This window comes from Monodelphis domestica, chromosome 5, assembly GCF_027887165.1.
Source record: "Monodelphis domestica isolate mMonDom1 chromosome 5, mMonDom1.pri, whole genome shotgun sequence".
NCBI classification, from domain to species: domain Eukaryota; kingdom Metazoa; phylum Chordata; class Mammalia; order Didelphimorphia; family Didelphidae; genus Monodelphis; species Monodelphis domestica.
In genome coordinates this window covers 207,456,267-207,465,727 of record NC_077231.1, presented here as the reverse complement: position 1 = coordinate 207,465,727, position 9,461 = coordinate 207,456,267, and the positions used below count along the sequence as shown (strand labels likewise).

The 9,461-nt window shown below is 39.5% G+C and overlaps 1 non-coding gene across 1 annotated transcript; it reads right to left on the bottom strand.

The window, feature by feature from the left end:
• Nucleotides 1-7,416: 7,416 nt before the first annotated feature.
• On the bottom strand, nt 7,417-7,488 carry TRNAP-AGG (transfer RNA proline (anticodon AGG)). The gene has a single exon. It is a non-coding gene; the product is annotated as a tRNA-Pro (tRNA).
• Between the last annotated feature and the right edge of the window lie 1,973 nt (nt 7,489-9,461).

The following is a 9,461-nucleotide window of genomic DNA, read 5'->3' as shown; positions in this document are numbered from 1 at the left end:
AAATACAGTGTTGCTAATAGACCATTATGGAAGCTATCTTCACCTTTAGGTACTATATAAGATGGACAACGTTGACTCTGAACTGGTTGTCACCAGTGAAAAAACAGATTTGTTGAAGTAGAGCAGCGTGTCTCTGAACCCAGAGTAGGAAAAGGTGTAAGTGATAACGCATGACAGAAGTGATGGTTACCCTTCCCCATCCCTGCCAGGCACATCATCCAGCCCTTAAATAGGGCAGTATAGTACCACTAACAACAATTCAGCCTCTGTCTTACTCACTCCTAGCATCAGCCCAAAGGCATTACTACACATGGAGATCACTGCTACCTAATGGGAAGCCTGGAAGAGAGGAAATCACAGAAGAGATAGGGACATACCCTCTTGCTTTTTAAAACAATCCAGAAATAGTATGGTCGTCACTATTCTCTTTACTCAGCATTGTTTTCCCTTTTAACAAAATAAAGCCATACTATATGCCCCTAATACAAAAAAACAACCCAACAACCAGCTAAGTCAAAACAACCAAGATGGTGATTATGTCTGACAGGTATATGCAACACTGTGCTCCCCAAAGACCCTTAATTTTCTGCCTAGAGGAGAAAGAGAGATTTCATTATCTGGTCTCTGGCACCAACATTGGTATTACCATTTCTCTACTTTGCTTCTTGGATGTTTCAGGTCAAGAATATGAAATCATTTCTATGAATCACTGTCCTTGCTCTAAATTGCTTGGAGTACACCTTACTTTTTAACTACTCCTTAAGCTCCACTTTTCCCTTGGCTCATTTATTATTATTAAGGGGTGGTGATGAAGGCAGCTTATAGAAACATGAAACAAAAGATTAGAGGAAGAAACAAGCCTATAGATAGAGCAACAAATGCCATAAACCATCCTTGATCTTTGCTAGTTGAGTGAACTCACCTCTGCCATCAAAATCCACTTAAACTGGAAAGTAATTTTTTAGGGCTTTATTCCATTGCTAGAAGAAAGGGGCAGTCGGGTAGCTCAGTGGATAGAGAGACAGGATTCGAGATGGGAGGTCTTGGGTTCAAATGTGACTTTAGACATCTCCTAGCTTTGTGACCCTGGGCAAGTCAACTATCTATGCCTCACCTTTAATACCACTCTATTGCCTTGGAATTAATACTTACTATTGATTTAAAGACAAATGGTAAGGGTTCTTTAAAAAAGAGAAAGAAAGAAAGGAATAAGCAGAGGGAATTAAAGAGGGAGGGAGGAAAAGTAGGAATGGGGAAAAGTATGATATTACAATTAAGAGCTACTTCCCTGAAGACTGAATAACTAAAGTGACACAATTGTTCATGCCGCTGGACCTAGTAATACTATATTGAACACATACCCAAAATAGGTTTAAAAATGAAGACACAGTCTCAAGCATATCAAAATATTCATATCAGCACTTTTTGTTTTAGAAAAAAATTGGCACTAAAATAGGTACCCATTGATCGAGAGAATGCTTAAACAAATTGGTATGGGAATTTAATGGGAAATTATAATGTCATAAGAAGCAATGCATATGAGAAATTCATAGAAACTTAGGATGATTTGTTGTAATTAATGCAGGTTAGGCAGAACTAAGAGAAAATATATTCAATGAATGACCGCAATAATAGAAGCACATTCTCAAATGCAATGGATTAGAAATCTCTTCAATTTATGTGTTCTTTCCAACAATGCAAAATGTTGATTCATGTCTACCCATCTCATGCAACTCTTATCCATGTGCCCCCATAGGTTCAGCACATGGCACCCATCCAATGTTCTAGTGACCTTCCTCCCTTTCCTTTCTCCTTATATTATGAAAATACCAGAGGAACATCAGACTGTTCAATGCTTAATAAGTGTGTATTGACTATCATCCCTCACCCTCATGGTGTGACCAAGCCCATCTTCTTTTTGTATTAGACATCTGTGAGAACAACCTTTTCAGTGGCACAGTGACTAAAGCACAAACCTGGAGTTAAGAGGGTCTGAGTTCAAATTTAGTCTCAGACACTTACTAGCTCTTTGACCCTGGGCAAGTCACTTAACCCTGTTTGCCTTGGTTTCTTCATCTGTGAAATGAGCTGGAGAAGGAAATGACAAACCAATCCCACATCTTTGCCAAGAAATCCTCAAATGGGTCCACAAAGAAGCAGACATGACTGAATGACAATAACAACCTTTACTCACAGTCTTTCTCAAATTCCTCATGTTATATGTGATAGCTTATAACCACAATGCACCTCTCCATTGTCCATTATGCAACACCAATTTTCAATTCTTTGAGGACTATTGCATTCCATGTTTCATGGTCATAGCAGCATAAAGGAAAACAACCATAAAACATCTCTTGCTTAAGATCAATGCAATAGTTAATTGTATCTCTAGAGGAACAAGAGTAAACCATATCTCTCTCCTCTCAGTAGAGGTGCCACTACAGGTACAGAATGAGGCATATGCTTTTAGGCAGGGTCAATGCATAGGCTTCTTTTGCTTAAAGGCATTTCTTTTTTTCCAAGGAGAGATCTGTTGTGAGGCCATGGGGAAGTGGGGGTGGGGGTGGTACTGGGAAGTGACTGCAATATCAAAATTAATCCATGAAACATTCAAAAAGAGGCTAAACAGCAAAACATCTGTTATCTTTCCTTCTTTCCTCCCCTTTGTTTCTGGAAAAGGGAAGAAGAGATTATGGGGGGAAATAAGCAATACCTTCTGTTGAATCTCTCAGCCCCCCTGGCACCTCCATATATGTACTGATGCCCAGATCAACTTTGAGGCAAAGAAAGCCTCCAAAAAACATCTTCACAGCCTGTCAGTTTTAATGCGTCCAATAAAAGGTGGTTGTCTGCCTATCAAGATCAGTCACTGTATGCTGGAAATATAACAAAGGGACTCCTCAAGCTGTCACTCTCCCTTTCACAAGCCCTGTATTATTAAAGTGCCCATTTGCTTTTATTTACATTCCCTGAATATAAAATTTGAATCAGTTAATTAAATGGGAGGGGAGCCTTCTCCCAAGACCCATCGCAACAGGAAAGGGAAGGAAATGGACAGATAGAGAGACAGAGACAAAAAAAAAGAGAGATAGCATACAGTGGGATGGAAGTGGGATGGGTGAAGAGACAGGGGGAATGAGATCCCAAGACCAGTCTCCTATTGGAGCTGAGGCCAATCTGAGTGACTTGAGGATTCTCAAAGAGTAGCTAGGAGGGCAAGAAGACTACTGTTCAAGACCACAGCTTGTTGTTTCTAATTGGCAGGATACAGAGTGCTTTAGAACCGTGATCTAGAGTTTCCCACTAGTGTAGAAGCCATGAATGAATGGAGAAAAAAATTAAGTTCTTACCAAGTGCAAAACACTGTGCTAGGTATTAGGAAGACAAAGAGAAAAGGAAAAGAACTTGCATTCTAATGGGTGGGACAAGACATCATCCAGATTTCATCTGTAAGTCAAATGGAAAGGTCCTGTGGTCCTCAGGGTACAGTAAAGCAGGTGGCCAAGCTGCTTCTTTAATATCATTTCTGCTGATGAAGTCATATCCGTTTCTGCTTCTGAACCATATGACCATGGCAAGGATTTTGGTGATGAGAACTTTGCTACACAGGCTTTAGTAGCTGAACGATAACTCTCATAGGGGCACTTCCCAGGCTGCGTCTCCACAATAACGGCTTTCCAGGATGATGTCTAAGGGGACTGGGTTAGAAACACTGCTCTTCTCAGGCCTCTTGAGTTCAAGCCCCGGAGATTTCCAAACCAGGGTCTGAGTGGTCAAGGTAAGTGGTTCAACTTCCCTGTCAAATGTTGCCTCTCATTTTCCCTCAAGAGGCCCCGCTATTTTAGCTAGGCTGGCTTGCCTATCCTTTGGGTGGCAGGCGGTAGGTATGCTGGCCCCTTCTTCCCAGGGGGTGCTGCCCCAGATGATGGCTATGAAGGTTGGGTTGGAAGCAGGACTAGTGGTCTGGGGAGGCTGCCATTACCAAACAGGGGTTTTGTACTTATCTTCCTGTTTGGGGCATTTGGATAGCAATTGTTCCTTGTAGCATGAGAAAAATGCCCCCTTTCCACAGTGATTTCTCCCCAGCTAGTCTAGGGGCTTGGGGGCCACTCTGATCGCAACATTCTTGATTCAGGGTCGTGTACTGTCTCTCCAGGGTCCATGGAGAGATGGTGGTCAAGGTGGTAGTGATCATGGCTTGATTTGGTTAGCATCAGCTGCCTCCCATTCCCCTCAGCTTGTCTTACTGCTTCAAGCCCTGGGCTACCAAAGTTTTATTAGAGAGCACCAATGGAGAGAAATGTGATATCTCTAGAAGAAGGACACTCATGAGCTTTATATCATAGGCACATCTGGCACACAAGGGAGACAGGACAGACAGAGATGGATGAGGGAGATAAATACAGACAAAGAGAGAGCCACACATGCAGAGAGAATGAAGCTGTTATTAAGTGTTTACTGTGTCATAGGCAGGGAGGATAAAAACAAAGCAAGAAAAGTGGTTCTTACCCTCAGGGAGCTTCTTTTCTAATGGTAGGAGACTATCATAAGGAAAGCTAGGATGCAGGGAAGCAGTGTGGTATTCACCCTGATGATGTGGCCAGAGAGATCCTGAAAAGGCAGGCAGAGGACTGGAACTGAGCAGGATAAGATCCAAACTGACCTATGAAAATGCAGGGACCTCCAGAGTCAGAGTGGAAACGGAGGAAAGATAATGGCCCCAGAGGAATTCAGTGCATGGATGTCCTGGAAGTGCTACCAAGATGTTCTTTCACCTTACCTAAACAGAAAATTTAAGTTTGTCTTTTAAGCCTCATTGTGTGCTGCTAGAGACCTTATAAAAGCAATGCTTCTTCATTCCCATAGAAAGTATTTCTCAATTACCTCTCAATCTTCTGAAGCCAAGACAATATATTTGTGGGCCCTAGGCAAGGCAGGAAAATTATATCCCTTGGGTGTTTTGTCCACCAGAGGCATTTAGCTACTGCTATAACTTAAGGGCCGTGGCATTACAAAATAAATACTTACATGCCACAGAGAGCAGAATTTCCTCATTAAATGTTTGATCATTTGTAAAAATAAAAGAATGAATTGTTCCTCATTACTCATTCCTAGTATGTTATGCCCTAGGCAGCTGTCTGTCTTACTTCCCCCTAGTCTTAGCTCTTCAGTTTTCATTCTTTAGCCTTGAACTGATGTGATTCATCTGTAACATGGGGCAAATAAATAATTCTCACAGGCCTATGCTATTTCTAAAGGTCTCCAAGAAAGTAAATATCATAATCTCCTCAGACTGTAGTCTCTGGTTTTTTTTAAACCCTTCTCTTCCATCTTAGAATCAATACTGTGTATTGGTTCCAAAGCAAAAGAGAGGTAAGGGCTAGGCAATGGGGGTTAAGTGACTTGCCCAGGGTCACATAGCTAAGAAGTATCTGGTTCCAGATTTGAACCTAGGACCTCCTGTCTCTGGGCCTGACTCTCAATCTACTGAGCCACCCAGTTGATCCTTATAGTCTCTTTTTGATAGTGCTCTAAAGTCCATAAATCCTCCTTGCTATCTATATTATTTTTATTTTCTTTGTGAGATGAGGATACCAAAAATGGGAGGCCACTAAAATGTTGATACAAGGCTTAACTAGATAACACAGTGGATAGATTGCCAGGCTTGGAGTCAGGAGGACCTGGGTTCAAATTTGACCTTATATACTTCCTATCTGAATGACCAAGGGCAAGTCACTTAACTATTTTTGCCCAGCCTCTATCCTTCGATCTTCAAGAAAGAAAAATAATCTTTCCAGTCAAATTAGATTCCCAAACCTCAAAATTTGTAGTAGATCAAATAATGAGCAAGAAACAATAAGAAACTATAGTAGTGACATCTTCCACTCAAAAACTACACAAAAATCATCCAGAAACCCATAATGAATAGTAAAGGAACCCCTTTCAGTAATGAGAGAACCAGTGTGCCCAGAGACTGGACAGGTGTAGCTTATACAGGAAGAGGGCTCACCTGTGAAAGTCTCAAGATGATCAAAAAGAAGAGGTTTTGGAGGCATCAGAGAGTGACAGCAGGAAGTGATCAGGTCAATACCAACCAGTATATGTTGTAGTCCTAAGAAATATGTGAACCTTAACATTCTGTGCCAAGACTCCTGAGAGAGCCTTGAATAACTGGTAGTCTAAGATCAGTGAAAGAACCCAGGGACCCAGGGAAAGATCAAGAAGGATTGACAACTCAGCCAAAAGTATAGCAGGGAGAAGATCTTTGCCCTGGCACAAAGCCCCTGTTAAAGAGCTAAACATGAGAGATGAATCAATTAAAGAAAATATTATCTGATAGAAAAAATATTGTAAATCTAAATTCATAAAAACTGTAAGCAAAAACTTAAAGGAAAAAATGAATTTTCCACAAGGGCTATAATAATAGCCTATAATAATAGAAGAAATGAAACAAAGTGATAGAAAAGCTCTGAGAGAAAGAACTGGATACAGCATAAGTATCTAGAAGAAAATAATGGTAATCTTTATCCAAAAAATAGAATTCCTAAAAACTAGAAAAGACTAAATAAAAATCAATGACTCCACAAGGCAGCAAGAAATATTAGAACAAAATTGAAAGATTAAAAAAACAAAACAGGAGATATCTGATTAAAAATAAAAACACTGTCCTGGAAAGCAAGTCAAGGTGAGAGAATCTAAGAATCATTAGAATTCTTCAAGAACATGAGTTTTTAATCCACTGAGGCAGTATACTTTAAGAAATCACAAATGAAAACTGCCTAGATATGTTACTTCACCAGAGAGTAAAAGAATTTCTTGAAAGAATCATCAAAAGGAAATGTCTCAGGAACGTCATAGACAAAATTCAGAGTTCCTGGGTCAAAGAAAAAACATGGAAAGCATCCAGAAATGATTAGAGTACTAAGGAACTACAGCCAAGACCACAGAAGACTTGATAATTTCTACTAAAAGCAAGACATATCTCTCTTCCATTGCAATGATGTAGCAAGTATAGGGAGGGAAGGAAGGAAGGAAGGAAGGAAGGAAGGAAGGAAGGAAGGAAGGAAGGAAGGAAGGAAGGAAGGAAGGAAGGAAGGAAGGAAGGAAGGAAGGAAGGAAGGAAGGAAGGAAGGAAGGAAGGAAGGAAGGAAGGAAGGAAGGAAGGAAGGAAGGAAGGAAGGAAGGACATATCACTACCTTATGCACTTCCTGGTCCAGAGTTCCATCTTTTGCGCCATCCCTGAAGTGAACCTCTCTCCTTGCTCAGAGGGATAACCTTTCCTGGTTGGAAAATCAGGGCTGAAAAGAAATAGTAGGAAGGGTCAGCTAAGTAGACAAACCTCGGAGGGCGCACAGGTGTACCGAGCTCCCAAGTGTCGGGCTTTCAGTAGTTCTTTCGCTGCCAAAACCTTAAAAGGGCTCGTCCGGGATTTGAACCCGGGACCTCTCGCACCCTAAGCAAGAATCATACCCCTAGACCAACGAGCCAACTCGTAAACCTAACTAAGGGAAGGTTTCCTCCTCCGTCATTCATTCCCCGCCTCTCTCATCTGTCTCCTTTTCCTCTTGAAAGGAAAGATCATCTCTCTCCGTCAACGAATCCAAGTGTAGACCCAGCACCATTCACGAATAAATTCTCGGACTACGCCAACAATTAATCCCAATCCAGGGGACTCAGCCTAAAATCAGCCACTCATTCGAAAATCACCAAACACACAAGAACAGAATTTCGCAACTTTGTCAATATACACAGCGTGTGGTCAGATCTATGGCTAAGGGAAGAATTTATCACAAAACAAGAGATAGAGAGCATTATAGAATGTAAAAAGGATACTTTTGATTATATTAAATTTAAAAATTTCTATACAGACGAAATGAATGCAACCAAGATTAGAAAGAAAGCAGAATGGAGTGGGGAGTGATTAAAAGATATGAACAAGCAGTTTACTGACAAAGAAATCAAGCCCTCTATAGTCATATGGAAAAAATGCTCTAAATCTCTCATGATTAGAGAAGTACAAATTAAAACAACTCAGAGGTACCACCTCACACCTATCTGATAAACCAATATAACAGAAAAAGGAAAATGATAAATGTTGGAAGAGAGGAGGGAAAATTAGGACCCTAATGCACTGTTGGCAGAGTTCTGGTCTGATCCAATCCTTCCAAAAGGCTATAAAACTATGTATAACCACAATACCACTACTAGGTCTGTATCCCAAAAAGTTTTTTTTTTTTTTTAAATAGGGTAAAAGGACCTATTTATTGCAATAATTTAATTGCAGTTCTTTTTATTGTAACAAAGAATTGAAATGAGGGAATGTTCAGCAATTGGAGAATGATTGAACAAGTTGTGGTTTAAAATTGTAATGGAATACTATTGTGTTATAAGAAATGACTTAGCAGGATTATTTCAGAAAACCTGGAAAGATTTAGATGAATTGATGAAAGTGAAATATGCAAAAACAGAACATTGTACACAGTAACAGCAATATTTTTTAAAAGTTTACTTCCACATTGCTCATTGTTATAAGAGAATACTCATATAAAACCAAAATTCCAAAACAAAACAGTAAATAAATTAATGTGAAAAATAAAAAAATAAAAGCAAGACATAATAGATTATGATACTTCAAAAGTCAAAAGATATATAGGCTAATAGTGAAGAATTCCTTACCCTAAAAAGCTGAATATAATCCTACAGGAAGGTAAAAAAAATTATTTGATGGAAGAAATATCTTTTGATCATTTTTGATAAAAAGACAAACTGAAATATAAATAAGAATCCAGAGAAATGTAAAAGGTAAATTTATTCAAGCAATTAGAAGAACAATGTAGAGCTGAGTTTCTAATAGGAGAAAAAAACAAGTGTCCTTTCATAATCTCAATGTCTTCAAAGAGTATTGAGGGAGTTAGATAAGACAAACAGAGATCTTGGGGGTATGATGTGTGGATTGGTTCTATTCTGGGGAGTTGGAAGAGGGAAAAGAAAAGGCATAAGGAGGAGTATACCACTGCAGAAAGAACTGGGTAGAATTTTGTGTCTCATAATTGGGGTGTGTGAGAATATACCAACATGGAGAAACAGTGGGGAGTGGGCACTGGATGTACCCCATTCATATCTAAAACATAGGAGAGTTGAACACAAATGCACCATGTGGTATAGAAATACAATAAACTTGATGAGTTAAAAATGGTGAGAGAAATGAGATGGTGTTTAGGAGAAAGGGTAATACCAGAGAGAAAATAGTCACAAGCAAAACAAATTTCTTGATCTGAATGGGAAACCAAAAGTTGAGAGAAAAAGGAAAGAAGAGAACACCCTTAAGGGAGTACTCAAGATTATCTCTTGGGCAATTGGGAAATGGTTGAATAAATTGTGGATTATGACTATAACAATATATTATTACATCATAAGAAATGACAAGACATGATTTTTGGTGAATCTTGGGCAGGAAAAT